The sequence below is a fragment of the Balaenoptera musculus genome, chromosome 8, assembly GCF_009873245.2.
Source record: "Balaenoptera musculus isolate JJ_BM4_2016_0621 chromosome 8, mBalMus1.pri.v3, whole genome shotgun sequence".
Classification (NCBI taxonomy): Eukaryota; Metazoa; Chordata; class Mammalia; order Artiodactyla; family Balaenopteridae; genus Balaenoptera; species Balaenoptera musculus.
The window spans coordinates 48,613,822-48,631,564 of NC_045792.1; the positions used below are offsets into that span (position 1 = coordinate 48,613,822).

At 39.3% G+C, this 17,743-nt stretch overlaps 1 long non-coding RNA gene across 1 annotated transcript in view; it reads left to right on the forward strand.

Moving 5' to 3' along the window:
• The first annotated feature begins 3,536 nt into the window (after positions 1 to 3,536).
• Positions 3,537 to 17,743, forward strand: part of LOC118899974 — a 48,391-nt gene continuing 34,184 nt past the window's right edge. The window contains exons 1-2 of the long non-coding RNA XR_005021016.1: positions 3,537 to 3,771; positions 7,109 to 7,270. This is a non-coding gene — a long non-coding RNA (uncharacterized LOC118899974). The remainder of the gene's footprint in view (positions 3,772 to 7,108; positions 7,271 to 17,743) is intronic.

The following is a 17,743-nucleotide window of genomic DNA, read 5'->3' on the forward strand; positions in this document are numbered from 1 at the left end:
TAGTCTATCTGGGAATGTACCTGGGCCTTTTCTTCAAGAAAAATTGGGTATTTAGGAGGACTGACTGTGGTCATGTGCAATTAGAATTCAATGGCTATGTGTTGGTCTCCTTCTATGTACTAGGCATACTGAATACTGAAATGAGAAAGTAAAAAAAAGTGTCCACATTCCACGTCCTCAAGGAATTAACAGAGTAGGCAATGGCAGACTGGTAAACAAGCTCATTAGTATTCGGTGTAATAAGTGTTATTACAGGTACATACAGGATTCATAGGAAATAGAGACTAGTTTATTCCTCATGGAACTCCTTGGCTCTTACTCTGAGTGAGATGGGAACTGCTGAAAAGTTTTGAGCAGAGAAGTGACACAATCTTACACATTTTAAAAAGTCTGGAGAATAGATTTAGAGGGCAAGGCAAGGGAGGAAATAGGGACTCTGGTTAGTAGTTTTATCGCAATAAACCAGGTTTGTTGTCTTGGACCAAAGAGCTAAAAACATAGGTGTGGAGAAGAGGTTGGATTGTAGATATTTGGAAAACACAGACAGCAGAACTTGGTGATGGATTCGATGTCTGGTATTAAAGAAAGGTGTCAATGTTGACTCCAAAGTTTTTGACCTGAGAAGCCAGAAGTTTGGAGTTTTCATTAATTGAGATAGAGAAAATTGTGGAAGTAGAGGTTTTAAGGGAAGAGCAAGAGTTTGGCTTCAGACATGTTAATTTCAGATGTCTGTTAGACTTCTAAATGGAGTTATTTGATGAAGCAGTTGGATATTTAAGTGTGAAAGTCAGGTGAGAAGTCTGGACTGAATTTATAAATTTAAGAATTGTCAGCCAGGCGGTTGTACTTAAAATCATGAGGCTGGATGAGATCACAAGGATATGAGTACATGAAGGAAAGAGAGCAGATCTAAGGGCTAAGCCCTGGGGTGTGCCAATGTTTAGAGGTCAGGAAGATAAGGAGGAACCAGAAAAGGACACTGAGAAGGAGCAGTCAGTGAGATGAGGAGGTTTTCAGTTTCTTGGATTCCTAGTAAACACGATGTTTGAAGGAGGGAGGAACCAAATATATCAAATGTGTCTGATTGGCGAAGTAAACTATGATTAAGAATTAGTCATTGGATTTGGTAGTGTTGATTACTAAAGACCTTGATGAGAGTAGTAGCTATGAAATGGGAGGAGTGAATTCTTGTTTGAGATGGATTCCCTAGAAAACACAAAGAGAGGAACTGGAGAAAATGAACACAAGACAAACCTTTCAAGAATTTTGCTTTACAGCAAATAAATAAGTTAATATCTTTTAATAAATGGAAGAATTGCAGGTGTTTTTTATGCAGATGGGGATGATTTTATAGAAAGATAGTAATCAATGACATAAAAGAGAGAGAAGAGAATTACTGGAGTGATGCCCTTGATTATAGGGAGAGGAGAAAGAATCACTGTAGGAGTAGACAGGTTGGCCTTTGGTAGGAGGAGACTGTCCATTCACAGTCATGAGAGGGAAGGTGGAGAACGTGGGCACAGACACGTGTGAGGGCAAATGTGGTGATGCAGCTTCTGAAGTTCTATGTGAAAGGCAGCAATGATGGAAGAGGGGTGGAGGTTATAGAGAGGAAAACATATGAAATACTTATCTGAGAAAGTGGGAGAGTGAATGGATCAGGGAGACAATTCTTGAGCTCCGAGGGTCTGCTCAAGTTTAGGAGTCATGAACTTAATTCAAACCAGTCAGCATAGTTGTGTGTTTATTTCCAACCAGGTTCAGCTGCTTAGGTGCCGGCTAGGAGAAGTGAAGAGGTGGATCTCGCTGAGGTTGGAATTTTTCAAGAAGAGTAAAATGAAGCGAGAAAGGAAAAGAGCACCAAAGGAGCATGTAAGGGAGAAATTATGTTGAATTATAGATGCTAAGCTGGATAGAGATGGGAGGGAAGCCACAGCAAGGTGCTATAGTGGGGAATAGTGAAAAGGAGTAGGATCTATAGATTGTAGGTCTTTGTGGGGTCAAAGACTTGTTGGAATTGGAATACCCAAACTGGAAAGATAAGAGGTGGTGGTGATCGGAATTGGCATGCTTGGAACTGAGATGAGGTAGAAGTTGCAACTCTTGGTAATAATAAGGTGTAGGATATGACTATGGGGATGAGTGATTATGTTGGGGTATAAGACAATATCACTGGAGGGGATGAGATCAAGTAACACAAAAGCCAGGACATGGAGAAGAACAGCTATATGATTATTGAAATTATGTCTCAGTGAAATTATTGAATTATAACTGAGAATAAAAGTGAGATACAGTCTCCAGGAAATGAAAGAGCATGACTTAAAAGTCAGTAGGTGACAGCAACAATGAAAGGGTAGAGGGTAGTATGGTCTGGCAACATTATTCAAAGTTGGGAATTTTAGGAGGAAAGGGTAAGCGTGGTCACGAGACACTAGGATGGGAAAGGAGAACATTTACTTCACCTGGGTCTGTGGTACAAGGAGTTTGGAGGTAAGACAAAAACCGCTTGAGAGCATTGCTGGGTAAGCAGCGCCCTGCCAAGAGAGTCAGATTTCTGTTAGAATAAGAAGGCAAAGGGACAGTACAAGATTGAGGATATATAGGATTTGCTGATGACTGCTCTGACTTCCAGAGGGATACAGTGGTTGGGTCTCCTCAGGTATTTCCTGAAGTCAAAGGCATCAGAAAATTGGATATAGAGAGCCAAGTGGGGGATGAGAGCCCAGAGGATGAGGATGCCCTGACCACAGGGTGTCTGACTTAAACAGGTATAAAGTGCATGTGAGATTAAGCTTGAAGGTCTCAAGGCAGTTAGTGGTGTGAGGCTGTGAGTGTTAGACAGGGGAAGGAGGGGGAGGTCAGGTCCCATCAGAAGCACAGAATTCTGAGAGAGGCGGTCTTGTCTGTTTCAACCCAGCCTCCAAAGCACTCTTCTCATTTATAAAGCACAAGGTGCTCTGAGGCTTTCTTTTTCTTTTTTTCTTTTTGATGCAGACCATTTTTAAAGTCTTTGTTGAATTTGTTACAATATTGCTTCTGTTTTATGTTTGGTTTTTTGGTCGTGAGCCATGTGGGATCCTATCTCCTGACCAGGGATCGAACCCGCACCCCCTGAACTGGAAGGTGAAGTTGCAACCACTGGACTGCCAGGGAAGTCCCTCTGAGGCTTTCTTCTGACTTTGTTGGTGGATTTTTCTGGTGAAACTGGGTTGCTGTCACTTTTTAAAACCATCTGTGTTGATATTATATAATATAGACCTGCTTTAGCTCTCCGGATAAATTGGGGTCTTGGGAAGTGGCCTGGTTGGCCTGCCCCTAAATTTGACTCTAGGAATAATGAATAACTCAGTTTGGCTGAAGAGAATCACTGGATTAAAACAGAACATTTGTGATAGGATATAACTGAGCCAGGATATCTTTGATTTTGAGATGTCTGGCAAAACACTAGGGAGTAACAGTTCATTGAATCTTAATATGTTCCTTGGGCCAGATCTGCTAGTGGTATACATGCCTTTCTAAAAATATACTTTTTGGACATTCAGATGAATTTTAATATAAATCTTGTTGCCTTGTAGCTCCTTGCTCAATGACGTTTTCATTGGTGGGCAGAGAGACAAGATAGCAGAGTAGAAGGACCTTTGGCTCATCTCCTCTCACAAGCACACCAAAATCACAACTAACTGCTAAACAACCATCGATTAAAAAGACTGGAACCGACCAAAAAAAGGTATTCTACACCCAAAGACATAAAGAAGAAACCACAGTGAAACGGTAAGAGGGACACACTCATTATTTAATCCAGTCCCATACCACTGGGTGGGCGACCCGCAAACTAGAGAAAAATTATATTGCAGTTGTTCTCCCCCAGAAGTGAGAGCTCTGAGTCCCACGTAAGGCTCCCCAGCCTAGGGGTCTGGCATCAGGAGGTAGAGCCCCCAGAGCATTTGGCTTTGAAGGCCAGCGGGGCTTGATTGCAAGAACCCTACAGGGCTGGGGAAACAGAGACTCCACTCTTGGAGGGTGCACCCAAGGTCTCGCGTATTCCGGGACCCAGGGCAAAAGCACTGGGACGGCAGATACCACCTAGAACAAATTGTCCATTATTCAGCTTTCAGTTTCAGACCTGAATTCACTGATGAATACTTAGGAGGAGAATATTTTTGAGAATCAGGCATTTTTGAAAGAAAAGATTGACTTCTAAAGGTCTTGAGCTACCTTTATAGATCAAAGGTGAAGCTTAGATTTCCTAACGTGAACATTTAATTTTAGCCGTGGTTTTCAGACTTTTTGACCACAGCCCATGGTAGGAAATACATTTTTAAAATCATCACCCAACATACACACACATGCCTATATTCATGTAAAATTGAAACAAAAATTTCAGGAAGTAAAAACGAACAGTATAATTAAAAAATGAGCAGAGGACCTGAATAGACATTTTCCCAAAGAAGACATACAGATGATCAACAGGCACCTGAAAAGATGCTCAGCATCACTAATCATCAGGGAAATGCAAATCAAAACCTCAATGAGATATCACCTCACACCTATCAGAATGGCTACTATCAACAAACAAGAAATAACAAGTATCAGCAAGGATATGGAGGAAAGGGAACCCTTGTGCACTGTTGGTGGGAATGTAAATTGGTGTAGCCACTATGGAAAACAGTATGGAGGTTCCTCAAAAAATTAAAACTAAAACTACCATATGATTCAGCAATTCCACTCCTGGGTATATATCTGAAGAGAATGAAGACACAAATTCGAAAAAATATATGCACCCCTATGTTCATTACAGCATTATTTACAGTAACCAATATATGAAAGCAACCTAAGTGTCAATCAATAGATAAATGAATAAAGAAGATGTGGTGTATATATACAATGGAATACTACTCAGGAAGAATGAAATCTTGTCTTGCGGCAACACACATGGACCTAGAGGGTATTATACGAAGTGAAATAAATCAGACAAACCCTGTATGATTTCACTTATATGTGGAATCTAAAAAACAAAACAAATGAACAAACAGAACAGAACAGAAACAGTCTCATAGATACAAAGAACAAACTGGTGGTTGCCAGAGGGGAGGGAGGTATGGGGATGGGTGAAATAGGTGAAGGGGATTAAGAAGTACAAACTTCCAGTTATAAAATAAACATGTCATGGGAATTTAATGAAGCAGATTTAGGTGTACAACATAGGGAATATGTATAATCAGCACTTCGTATGGTGACAGATGGTAAACAGATTCATTGTAGTGATTTTTTCATAATGTATGAAAATATTGAATCACTATGTTATACACCTGAAACCAATATAATAGTGTAAATAATTATACTTCAAAAAAATTTCAGAAAATAGTATTACTCTTACTTAAGGGATTGCCCTCTAATATTTTCTATTCTGTTCAATTCTATTTTATTTCATTTACAAAAATGCTAGCCTTGACCCACTAAATTGATTTTGCAACAAATTAATAATTTATAACATAATTTAAATAGCTACTATAAATCATAGTCCAGGGAACAGTCAGAGTACACAGGGAAAGGCTCTGACTCATGAGACTGAAGAAATTCCACCTGTCTTACCATTGTTAATGTAGGAAGAAGAGAGACCATGGAAGAGGTAGGGTAAGATAGACACTGGAGTCCTCATCATGCCCCCCCCCACTTTAGGGTTCAAGCTTGAGGTGTGTGTATGTCACATGTATGTGTACGAGTGTGTACGTGTACCACAGAAGTCTTCGGATAGGTATGAGGGAACGGTAAGCATTGGAACTAGTGGCCTGGGTGCAGGGCCTAGGGATGCTTCAAGTCTCTAGGAGAAGTTGTGCATTTGGGTTAGTACTAAACCTAACCAGAGTCAGGAACTGTACAGTGTAACAGTACCTGAGAATTGGTCTAGATAGATGGTGTAAGATAGCACTGCTGGTTCCCTTGGCTTGTAAAGAACACAAGGAATTTAAAAGTTTCTGCTTGGGTTGGTGGTGGGGCTGAGATGTGCTGAGGAGCTTGGTGGACTAAAGAATAGGGAAGATAGCAATAGAAATTTTGCAACCACGGGCAAATGACTAACAGTTTGAACTTTAATAGCAGCAGACACTGATATGATATCCACAAAGATCTGACAGGATCAACAACACCTCTGTGTGTACCAGTCTAGGGACCAGACATGAGGGTGATGCATAAGGAACTTCTGAAGAGATATGAGGGCCTTCCTCCCCAGCTGCCCCAGACCTGTGTAACCACCTCCTCACAGATACAAATACCATTCCTGGGGTGGATTACAAGTAGGTGGAGAAAGCCAAAAGCCTGAGCATTTACCCCCAGGACATCAAGATACATGAAAGAGACTAGTAGTTGCCTTTTTGTGTCTGGCTTTGCTGTTCAGGACTAATGGTGGCTGAATATCTGACAGGTGATAAATGGCAACCGTTTATTTCCCTTTCTGTAGTCTGAGGGTTGGTAACCACTGCAGCTGGGAAGCCGCTGCCCAAAGGTGGGGTGAGGTGGGAGAGGGGGCCTCTGAAGCTGCTTGGCCACAGGCAGATACAGTTACACAGGGTTCTGCTTCCAAAGCCTTTGAAGGAAGCTCCTGCCTGTATGCAGACCTTTCTGACCAGCTGGTTTGATGCCTTTTCCTCCCTGGTTTTGAAGCATCAGAGACGGTGAGGGATAAGGGAAAATGCTTTCTTGCTGACTAGAGACCTAGATTGGAAGTCTGAATTATTTGGCTTCCACATTAAAAAAAAAAAAAAGCTCTAAATGAATTGTGAACAGAAGAACTGATGTGTCTCTTATCAGTCTGCTGCCTGTTGACTTTGGCTGGGAGATAATCACCATGGTTAACAAGGCTATTGGCAGCCAGTTATTATTCATTCCTGACCATTCTCATTCACCATTGTTTTGGCGTATAAAACCCTGAAAGAATATGAAATCCCCAGTGCTCTGCTGCATTGTGAGTTTCTCTTTAGGAACCACAACATCCTTTCCCCAGCTCTCTCTCCCTTCCTGCTCCCTTCCTCTCACCCCTACCAACTGCATGGGATAAGGAGGGGGCTGAGCAGGTGGCCTTCCAGACCTCATATCCTCACTCTACCCACAGGAGCTTTATGAAATGACCTACTGGGCACAATTTACTCGGAAGGGTTCCTCTGTGAAACAGTTGAAGACTACACGCTCTCAGATGTTCACGATCTCCAGCTACCAGCTCTGACAGGGGTGAGGCAGTTGCATTCAGGCTTCCTGTTCTCCACCCATTGCATAAGTAAGTACAAATCATTGTTAGACCTTGTTATCTGTCCTCCCCCGATCTGTGACACCAGAAAGAAGGTGAAGGAGCCCTGGTGCATCCTGTTTGTACAGGTGTCTGACAGCTGATTGAATTCATTTTTAAAGTCAAGCCCCAAGTCTCTGAAGGTAGAGCTAATTTTCCTGTCAGGAAAAGGGTGGTCACTCAAGTTTTCTCAGGCTTGGTCCAAATTTTCTTTGGTCCCTGGGGTAGGTTTGAAGTGCCACAGATTAACAGTGTCCACATTGTTCTGTTTCTTTAACTATCCTGGGCCACTTACTCAAATTCGTGGTGGGAGGATACAAAAGGAGCAGCAGGATTGGCTTCCGGTCTCCAGAGGTAATTTGGGCGTCGTCACGAGCTTCCTCCAACCCAGTTCCTTGCTCCCTGGTGCCCAGTTTGTCTCTCATTGATCCCTTGGCTCTCTTTAGTTGACATACTATTTTGGACTCATTTTCCATCACAATGTCATCATTTTCTTTTAAGATATATATATATATAAAGTTTATTTAACTTCAATTTCTGGATCCATACATTGCAACTGGGCCTAAAAGTGTTTCCCTGCCAAACCCCCCATTCCCACCATATCTTGAGGAATAAATCCTAGGGCAGCCTCCTGTCTGAATACTTTTGTCAGGGAAGAGCAGCAAGAATGTGCACAATTAAGGAAAATCCGGAGGAGAGAGCAAAATCTCTGTCAGGAATGGGAAACTGGGCTAGTACATAAAGTTGTTAAATGTTACCAGGACCTGAGACAGGTGATCAAGACCCAGCTTTTATATTCATGGTGCTCATAGGCCAGTGGAGGGGGTATCTTCCAAAGCAAATAGTTCCAATAGTTTGTTCAATGTTTTAATAGATTTCATAACAAAAACCAAAGGAGAGAGTAATTGTTAGACTGTTAAGATCTATGAGAGCAAAGATCCTGTCTATCTTATTCACTGTTATATATTTTGAACTTAGCACAGTACCTGGGACATAATAGTATTTAATATGTATTTGTTTAATTAAATTGATTCAATTATACCAGGTATATCCAATGGCTTGAGTGATTCATTCAATTATGTAGTCATTCATTTTATTATTTATTCACTCCTTAAATAGTGTTAGCTATTTTTAGGTAGTAAGACAATTTATCACCGCTTAATTTGAATGCAGTTATCCTTCAATAACAGTAGGAAGAATTTTGATTAAATATAAATGAGAGTATGACCTTGGATACACCTACCCTTAATTGAACAATCATCGTGTGCTGATTCCTCACAAGATGCATAGTATTGTTCTCCATAGGCAAATAAGAAAATAGAATTTTATAGAGCTGAAATAACTTGCCCAGCTCATACAATGGGATTCAAACCCAGGTCTGTCTGCCTGACTCCAAAGTCTATGATAATTGCCTATCCTACACTGCCTGTGCTAGAGGGTGTGGAACCCTAACGTTAGGTCTTGGAGCAGTGGATGGATCTGGACCCAGGCAGGGCCAGGGCTGAGAGAAGAAGCCTCTTAGCAAAGGTTTGTAGGGCCTTGGAACCCAGGTAAAGTAGGCTGGATTCAGGAAACTAAAGTGCAAACCAGCAAACCATTTGCTAAATTTCACTGAAGGTCATTTTTAGGGTATACCTCTCATTTCCTCTTTTTGCCAATATCTTAACAACACAGCTGCAGTGTGGTGTTGTATGAAGAATCTTAGACTTGGGCCTCCTTTTTTCTACTTGCTGGCTTTGAACATTTTGTCAAGTGGCCTCATCTCTGTGGATTTCTTTTTCCTCAATTTAAACATGGAGATTTTAACATTGGCTTCACTTTGTGACTAATAGGATAATATGAGAAACAGTTTGTGAAGTACCGCACTGTTTGGATGCTGGGGCTCTGTATCCACTGAAGTCTTATTCTTATGTGTTACATTTTCTATAAAACCAGGGCTTGAAACTGGTCTGTGGACAATAGGCCTGGAAAGCAGAAGTTGGTGGAATGGTGCATGTCAATGATTATAGGGCAATGGGGCATCAGTTAAAAATGGACTGCAACTTTCTTTGGGGGAGGTTGTGGGACTTAATGCAAAGTAACAAGAAATGCTCATAAAACAGCTCTTTATGCAGAGGGGAGCCAGTTTTTGCCTTGTTGCTAAGGTCCTGATTGTTTCCTGGCTGTTTTGTGTGTCTGTGTCAGGCCATTCTGTGTGTTCCTTTCAAAAACTTGGTGATATTGGCCTGCAGATAATTAGATCAGTGTCATCACTTTCACCGTCCCCTTTTTTATTCTGCTGGGACAATTTGCATCAAAATAGAAGTGGGTGATAGTCCTTTCCCATTAACAAGGCTTAATTTCTTACTGGGACACAACTTGGGGGAGTTATCACACATAGGGGCTTTGGAAAAAAGTCTCAAGTCAGTAAGTGAGTGAGCCTAATTTAAAGGGGCTTACAAGACCCAAATGTTCAGATAAGTCATCCACTTCCCAAACTGACCCTTCAAATCTTCCCCACATGATATAGAAGAGCTTCATCTGGGGTTAATCAGGATGCAGCTTGTTCCAGAGAAATTTTTGGAAGCTCACATTCTGTAGTGAAATTGGTTCTGATGTTCATAAGCACAGATGTATATGATTTCGTAAGTCTTTCCTCAGTTTAGGGCTTATCAAAGAGCTAGACCTAATAAAAACCTCAGTTTGCAACAAAGCAATTTGGGAGAAAGATTCACGTAGTTGTCATTAATTTGCTGTAAAGCAATGGAGGTATGGTAGAAAGAGGATAGATTTAGGTGTCAATCAGAACCAGATTTAAATGTTAGCTTCACCGTGTACTAGTGGTGTGATCTCAATGACCCATACCCATGGCTTCATGGGGAATTCTCTGTTACCATTAAAAAAATTCTAGCCTGGTCTACATGTGGTTCCACATGTTTTACTGGCTCCAGCCAGAAGTGTGCTTTAGGAGCACATTTAAGAGCAATTTTGTAGAAATCAGTCTGTCTTTTTTCGCAGCCACTCTGCTTGCACAAAGTTGTGCATGGGTTTAACAGCATGGGCCTCCCCGTCTGTAAGGCTGACCTACCTATCACTACAGCTGAAAGCCCAACTTGCCAACAGCAAACATGAATGCTGAGCCCCTTACTTCACACTGTACCCAGGGGGTTGATTAAAATGTCCCTTCCATCACTGAGGGAACACATTTTCTTTTCTTCTTTTTTTTTTTAAACAAATTTTCTCACTAGAATAGTCATTCTGGGTATAGATTTGCTTTCCTTCCCAAATGCTTCTGCCAGCTCCATCATCTATGGACTTACAGAATGCTTTATTCTCCACCATAGCATCTCACATTTCATCGTTTTGTCCAAGGAAATAATGATTTACAGCAAAAGAGTGAGGCTAAGGGCTCTAGCTCATGGGAATCATTGTTTTTATTGTGTAATCACATATCTCATTATCCAGAGGAAGCTGGCTTTATAGGACAGTAAAATATCAGCTGGGAAACAACACTTTTAGAGGTTGGATGCTATCCTACAATTTGCAATATATGCTAATCTAGTGGCCAATATATGATACTGTTCATCTCATAGCTAGAATACACAGGCCTGGAAATCAAGGGGTTAAAGTGGGAGTTGCTCCTTTCATCACCTCAAAAATTTCAGAATTTTTTCTTCCCATATTTATGTATTTGGCCACTGCTGATTTTAAAAGTATTAGTACTCAAAGAAAGTATGCTTTCATCAGGAAACATGCAATGGTTCCATTGAATTGGAAGTTGAGACTGTCACCTGGCTATTTTGGGCTCCTCACATCATTGATCTAACATACAAAGAAGGGTGTGACTGCCGGGGCTGAGGTGATTGATTCTAATTTCCAAGGGAAAATTGGGCTGCTGCTACACAGTGGGGAAAAGAGAACAATGTCTGGAAACTAGGGGATTCTCCAGGTGTACTATAGTGACCCAATAAATGTAAGACTGCTAAAGCTTCAGACCCTTTAAGAATGAAGATTTGGGTCGTTCCACAAGATTATGAACCTTAATCAACTGAGGTAATGGAAGAAGGAAAGAGGAACATGGAAAGTTAGTGTAATAAAAAAAGTATAAACCTCAACTAGAGCATTGTGATCATTTATAGAAATGAGAATTATAGCAGATATTATTTCAGTCTTTGATTTTATGTGTATTTTAGTATAAGTTAACTATTTTGCCTCCTTCCTTTTCTCTTATTTTTTATGGAATTGTTTGTTGGGATTAACTTTACAATTTACTATTTAGGTTAAAAAATAATCAGGTGCAATTTTGACTGAACTAAAAGAGAAGTTAACTTCATCCAGAGATGGATATGGTGGCTGTTGGGACTCTGTCTCCCCTTTTTGGGTGAGAATGTCGTCCTTTGTATAAATGTTAGTTGCATCTTGTTAGGAGGCAGCCTGAGGCTGTTACTTCTGTTGTATGAAAACGTAAATATGCATAGAGAGCTTTGATTGGATACTGAGTAAAGGGGTATATTGTGCATTCTTTTTACTTACCTATTGTCTCCTAGATCTAAGCCCACTATTCTATATTCTGTACTGTGATGCTGGGGCGGGACTCTGCAAACTACTTTTCCTAGATTTCCTTGCTAGCTGGTTTCCTTCAGTTAGGTTGTGCCAGTGAGAGGCACTGGTGGGAAATTGGAAAGAGAGAAGAGAGAAGAAGGGACTGCCTCCCTGTTTTCAGCTCCCTTTGGTGTCAGCTGAAATTTTGATAGTGATGGTATTGCATATGTAGAGCGAGTTGGTTAGTATTGCCATCTTAACAATATTGTCTTCTGATCTGTGAACATAGAATATCTTCCATTTATTTAGACCTTCTTAAATTTCTTTCAACAATGCTTTGTAGTTTTCAGAGCGTAGGCTTTGTACTTTTGTCAAATTCATTCCTAAGTATTCTATTCTTTTTGATGCTATTGTAAACAGAATTGTTCTCTTAATTTTACTTTTGAATTGTTCATTTCTAGTGTATAGAAATACAGCTGATATTTTATGTTGATTTTGTATCATGCAATCTTGCTGAACTAGTTTATTAGCTCTAATAGTTTTTATGTGGATTCCTTAGGATTTTCTATATATAGGATCATGTCGTTAGCAAATAGATATATTTCTGGCTTTCCAATCTGGATGCTTTTTATTTTGTTTTCTTGCCTAATTACTTTATCTGGACTCTCTAGTGCAATATTGAATAGAAGAGGTGAGAGTGGATATTCTTCCCTTTTTCCTCATCTTAGAGGGGAAAACGTTCAGTCCTTTACTGCTAAGTATATGATGTTAGCTGTAGGTTTTTTGCAGTTATAGATATTATTTTTGGACTTTATGTATAATTTCTTAGTGAAATGAATTTTCAGTCCTTTTATGACTATGAAAATATTGTTCATAGACTGACCCATGCAGTAGGTAGTAAAAGACCTATGGAGACTTGTGTCTGTGTATACATCTCACACACTGGAAATTCCCAGAAATAACTTTAAGAAAAGCTTATTTTCTCAATTTAGACTAACAGGGCTCTTGAAGCAGATGGCATTTTTGTCTAGAAAAACATAAGACTCTACCTCCATTTCCCTTTCAAATTATAGTTAATTATTTAAGCATAAATAATTCAAACCTCCATTTAAATATTAGCTTAGTTGTTCTGCCAATAGATTTAAGAAAGTAAATTCATTTCTTCAATGGAAAAATAGCAGTATAACAGGCTGTAACAGAATCGAGAATATTGAAAAAGAGTAGGCCAGAGAGTCAAGCCATGGAGTTTAGATGGGGCTGAGGCTGGTAGCCTGGGATAGCATGGAAGAATCAAGGAACCAGAGGCCTCTATGAGGTGGAAAAGCCTATGTAAAAAAAAAAAAGAGGTAAACTAAAAAGTTGGAAAAATTGGAAGTTGTCATCAAAAAGTGAGATATTAGGGTTTAATATTTCAGAACTGAAACATTTTCACATTTGGATCAAGCCCAGGGTCTGACAAGGGTAGTGGGTGATTGAAGCGAAGCAGGTTTCTGTACTTTCCTTATTCCCTGGAACACTTGTCACCTTTCCCTTTGCCGTTCCTACTGGCCAACTTCTGCTCAGTCTTCAGGTATCAGGTGCAATATTATCTCAAAGAAGCCTTTGTTGAGAAAGTGTCTAAAACATGGAAATACAGCAAAAAGGTAATTCTATGTCTTTTCAGTGTCACACTAAAAAACATTATCCAATGAATTTGTCTAAGAATCATCTGATAAAACTTTGTTTTGGTTTTATTGCCCTGTAGAACACTAACTTAGCAGTCTTATTTTAGGATTCTATTTTTTTCACTGACTTTGAACTGATTTTGTTATCCTACTCTTTCCCTTACTTGTGAGTTAATTAAAATTAAGGCACCCAATTTTTAAGTATTTTAATGAGAATTGTATTTTTAACATTTTGAAAATTATACTTCGAGTCTTTCTCCCCATCTTTCTATTATCTGTCTCTCCTTTCTGTTCTCATAGCATCCTGTGCTTACTCCATACATTGCATTTTATATCTGTCAGTTTCATTCATTTGAGGAATACGTATTAAGTTCCTCCTAGGTGCCACATACAGTGATAGGTGCTAGTGATACTGTGTTGAACAAGTCAGACATGTCTAGCCCTCAAGGACTTTTTCTGTTGCACAGCCTTCTCCACTTACCAGAGTGCAAGTCTCCTAAATATAAAGACTATATCTTAGCAGTTATGGTATTCTCAGTGTTTAGCATTGTGCTGGCCTACAAAAGTTGCCCAATAAATATTTGTTGGATAAGTGCATGGATAAATGTTTAACAGTGGAAATGTGGCATTCATAGAACTGAGATGCTAGTGTGTTAGATGTACTGTATCCTTGAACATTAAAGTAAACTAAGGCAATGGCAGGTATTAGAGTGGAGAGGCAGACTACAACTCAGTCTTCAGTAAATGGAGAGAAGAGACTGGCTTGTGACAAAACCTTAAATTATAGGAAGTATTTACATGATTGGAAGAGGAGAAAGGGCTGGAACTGGCCCTGGGAATTGAATGAAATGCAAGGCAAAGTAGGATGCTTAGGGTAAATTTAAGTTTTCATTAAGGCAAGATGGTAGATGGAATTTGAGGGAAGAGTTGAAAGATGTCACGAGAGTTGTTTTCAATGGAATAGCTTTCTAGAAGGCCCTGAGGAAAAGTTTGGGTTGGAGGGATTGGGAACAGTGAGAGGTTGATTCAAATCAGATGATGAATGGAGATGACAAATTTTGATCACAACTTAAAGTTTGATCATATAAAACTCTCTCTTTCAAGTTCTGTTTCATAGCACTTTATCTCCTGCTGCCTGGTCTCATGGTCATTCTCCTCATTCATTGATGGTGTCAGACCCTGGCTTCCATGCCACTCTCCAGGCCAAGGTCTTTCATTACCCTAGTGACATTAGTGTCTACATGGACGAGCCATCCAAAACCTTTGTCTTTCTCTTTACTGAACTCTTTATCATAAATGTTTATTGAATGTTTTCTTTGTTTCATTTACTATAATACATAGTGGGTTGAGAATGATTTAAAAAAATCATGCCTCCCATCGTCATGAAACCTACTCTACACTGAGTGACATTGACATTCAATATAAATGCACAAGGAAATATACAATTGCATTATTTTGGTACCAATGTTATGAAAACAGGTACTATGACAGAGAATAATGCTGGGATCTAATCTAGCTGGAGGGGCAATAAATGAAAGTCTCTCTAAGGAATTAATATTTCATCCAAGCATAGAAGAACAAGCAAGAGTTATCCAGACAAAGAATGGAGAGAATAATTGAAAAACTACCACATGGGGTACAACATTCTGGTGAAAATAGTTCTGGCCTAGGAGACAGAGAACTTGAGCTTGGTAAGAGTTTGATGTTCAGTTACACCTGGCTTGGATTGATAAATTGTCTTAGACAAGTCTTATTCCCTTTCTACATGTCAATTTCTCTGACTTTCTCTTTGGAATGTATGAAGAATTGTAATGGCAGATACACATTATTTTCAAACTACTTTTATTTTAACCTCCTTTTAAGGAGTATGGTTACTGGATGGAAGGCCCTTAGTTCAGCTGAGGCCTTGATGGATTTGGAGAGGCAAATTCGGAGGTAGGAGTTAGAGAAAGCTGAACTATCTTTTATAATAAAAGGAAGATAATTCAGTGGTGGGTGGTGGGTGGGGACACACAGTTCAGGAAGGAAAAAGCCCACTTTGGAGGTTATATGGTGTGAATAGAGAAAACTGACCTGTTATACACAACTGTTCCTCCTTTTTTTGATTCAGTACTGGGTTCCAGACAGAAATTATCAGATTCTTCTGAGAAGGTTCTCTGAGCAATTCTCTTAGAGAATTAACCCCTTTATCATTATGTAGTGTCCCTATTTATCCCTGGTATCTTACCTGTGTAAAATTAATATAGGTACTTCCACTTTTTTTGGTTAGTGTTAGCATGGTATATTTTTCTTCATCCATTTACCTTTAATCTATATGTGCTTTAATTTAAAGTGGGCTTTTGGGGAATTCCCTGGTGGTCCAGTGGTTAGGACTTGGCCCTTTCCTTGCTGGGCCTGGTATCCAATCACTGGTTGGGGAACAAAAGATCCCACAAGCTGCGTGGTGCAGCTAAAGAAGAAAAGAAATCCACCAGAAAAAACAATAAAGTGGGCTTTTTTTGTGGATAACATGTGGTCATAATTTTTGACAATCTGTGTCTTTAAATTGATGCTTTTAGACCACTGATGTTCAAAGTAATTATTGATATAGTTGGATTAATATCTGCCATATTTATTACAGTTTATTATTTGTTGCCCTTGGTCCCTGTTCTTTTTTTTGTTTGTTTTCCACTCTTTTTCTGCCTTTTGTTGTCTTAACTGAGCATTTTATATGATTCCATTTTCTCTCCTTTCTTAGCACAGCAGTTATACTTCTTTTTTTACTTTTTTTAGTGGTTGCCCTTGAGTTTGCAACATGCATTAACAACTAATCCAAGTCTATCTTCAAATAACACTATATTGCTTCACAGGTAGTGCAAGGGCCTCATAATAACAAAATAATTCTAATTCTTCCTATCCCTTGTGTCATTGCTGTCATTCATTTCATTTATACATAAACATATATAAGCATATAGATATACACATACATATGTATGTGTACATAAGCATATATAATCAAATACATTGTTGCTACTATTATTTTGAACAAACATCTGTTAGAGCAATTAAGAATAAGAAAAATTAAAGTTTTATTTTAGCTTCACTTATTCCTTCTTCAACACTTTTTCTTTCTTTTTGTAGATCCGAGTTTCTGGCCTATATTATTTTCTTTCTCTCTAAATAACTTTTTTTTAACATTTCTTGCAAGGCAGGTCTACTGGCAACAAATTCCTTCGATATTTGTTTGTCACATGAAAAAATGCTCAACATCAGTAATCATTAGGGAAATGCAAATCAAAACCACAATGAAGTATCACCTCACACCAGTCAGAACGGCCATTATCAAAAAATCTACAAACAATAAATGCTGAAGAGGGTGTGGAGAAAAGGGAACCCTCCTGCACTGTTGGTGGGAATGTAAATTGATACAGCCATATGGAGAACAGTATGGATGTTCCTTAAAAAACTAAAAATAGAACTACCATATGACCCAGCAATCCCATTACTGGGCATATACCCTGAGAGAACCATAAGTCAAAAAGAGACATGTACCACAATGTTCACTGTAGCACTATTTACAATAGCCAGGACATGGAAGCAACCTAAGTGTCCACTGACAGATGAATGGCTAAAGAAGATGTGGCACATATATACAATGGAATATTACTCAGCCATAAAAAGGAATGAAATTGAGTTATTTGTAATGAGGTGGATGGACCTAGAGTCTGTCATACAGAGTGAAGTAAGTCAGAAAGAGAAAAACAAATACCGTATGCTAACACACATATATGCAATATTTAAAATACGGTATTGATGAACCTAGTGGCAGGGCAGGAATAAAGATGAGGACATAGAGAATGGACTTGAGGACACAGAGGGGGAAGGGGAAGCTGGGACAAAGTGAGAGAGTAGCATTTGCATATATGCACTACCAAATGTAAAATGGATGGCTAATGGGAAGCTGCATAGTACAGGGAGATCAGCTTGATGCTTTGTGACCACCTAGAGGGGTGGGATAGAGAGGGTGGGAGGGAGATGCAAGAGGGAAGAGATATGGGGACATATGTATATGTATAGCTGATTCACTTTGTTATACAGCAGAAACTAACACAAAAGCAATTATACTCCAATAAAGATATTTAAAAAACTGTTTGTATGTATTTATTTCTCCTTCACTTTTGAAGGATAATTTTACTGGGTACAGAATTTTAGGTTGGTGGTGTTTTTTACTCTCAACACTTTAAATATTTCCCTCTACTCTCTTCTTGCTTTCATGATTTCTGAGGAGAAGTTGGATGTA